Source organism: Bison bison, unplaced genomic scaffold, assembly GCF_000754665.1.
Source record: "Bison bison bison isolate TAMUID 2011002044 unplaced genomic scaffold, Bison_UMD1.0 scf7180017864366, whole genome shotgun sequence".
Taxonomy (NCBI): Eukaryota; Metazoa; Chordata; class Mammalia; order Artiodactyla; family Bovidae; genus Bison; species Bison bison.
Window position 1 is genome coordinate 364,039 of NW_011494938.1, and position 1,714 is coordinate 365,752.

The following is a 1,714-nucleotide window of genomic DNA, read 5'->3' on the forward strand; positions in this document are numbered from 1 at the left end:
CCAGTATTCTTGCCTGGAAAATCCCACGGACAGAGGAGCCTGGGGGGCTACAGTTCACGGGGTCACAAAGAGTCGGACACAACTGAGCGACTTCACTTACTGCATAAATCATTAAAGGTCTAAAAGACACAATCACCTATTAAGTGCAAGGCTCTCTGATATGCCCTGAAGAGTATGGCAGTTAACCCAACCCAAATCCTACTTTACAAGAACTTTTTTGATAAGGCACAAATAAATAGTTACAATGCCCTGGAGAAGGGCTTCTCAAGAAAGAGTCGGACATGACTGAAGCAACTTAGCACGCAATGCCATGGAGAACAGTACCTCCCACCAAAGAATAGCTGATGAAAGTATTATGACAATTCTTAGTTTGGAAATGTATTGGAAGATTTTCAGATTCATTAAGATGCTTAGTTAATAAGCTATCAAAACTGTCATGTGATTTAAATGATCAATTTTCAAGAGTTTTAGGATACTCTCTTAGAAAACACATTAAGCATTCAAACAGTATTTTTTAATGATTCAGAAAGAATTACAGGATTCTTGCCTCAGAATAACTTATATGCATATTAATTAACCCTGTGTATAAAGTCTTGATTCTTCCAAGTTAGAAGTCAGAAGCATTGTCTCCAGATTGTTTAGGCTGAGTTGGTTAGAGATGGTATAACTGAGCTAGTTTGTCTAATGCAGTGACTCTTACTGTGCTTAGTCACTCAGTCATGTCTGACTCTTTGTGACCCCATGGACTGTAGCCCACCAGGCTCCTCTGTCCATGGGTATTCTCCAGGCAAAACTGGAGTGGATTGCCATGCCCTCCTCCAGGGGATCTTCCCAACCCAGGGATCGAACAAAACTCTCCCAAATTCCAGGTGGATTTACCATCTGAGCCACAGGGAGAGGCAGTTTTCCCCTCCAGGAGACATTTGGCAATGTCTGCAGGTACTTTTAATCGTCACAGCTGAATTCTAGAAGGTTAAGGCCAGGTATGCTACTAAATATCTTACAATGCACAGGGTAGTTCTCCTTTACATAACAAAGAATTATCTGGTCCAAAATGTCCATAGTTCTGGGATTAAAAATCCCTGGTCTAATATAGTGTTTAGTCCCCTTTCCCGAACTTCTACCCTCTTTCATAGTAATCTAAAATGCCTAAGAAATTAAAAAGTCATTTATTCATTTTTACATGCTGTAAAATAATGAAGTGGTTTTAATTAGTATACTTATTATATCATAAAACATTGATAAAATAAATATTGTTTACTTATTCAAGCTTTATTATAGCTTATATTACTATATTATTTAAGAGTTCATAACATTCATTTAATATACTTTATAATAGTATTCTTTATAGAAGACAGATGTTTTACTCTTTGTATTTTCACGACAACTTTTAACTCTACCCAAGAAAAAGTATAAATTATCAATTAATATGTTTTTAAATGACATGCTGAGTTTGAGAATGAAATATCCATGAAACTGTAGACTAACATTTGACTGTTTTATAAAGTCAAAGAAAAAAACTGCTTTTATGACCAGATATTTGAATTTTTTTACCTTTTAACTTCACTAAAAACTTAGCTGATTTTTCTTTTTCTTTTGGTCTCTAAACCATGAGATAAGAGAGATTGAAGATGACATTTTCAAGCACATTTTGCAAATTACATTTTGAGCAACAGTTGAGCACAGTTTCTTTTTTTTTAATTATTTGCTATTT

General features: G+C 35.2%; 1 protein-coding gene across 1 annotated transcript in view; it reads left to right on the forward strand.

Moving 5' to 3' along the window:
• LOC104999961 (dystrophin-like) overlaps positions 1 to 1,714 on the forward strand; it is a 304,788-nt gene that overhangs the window by 135,183 nt on the left and 167,891 nt on the right. The window lies entirely within an intron of this gene.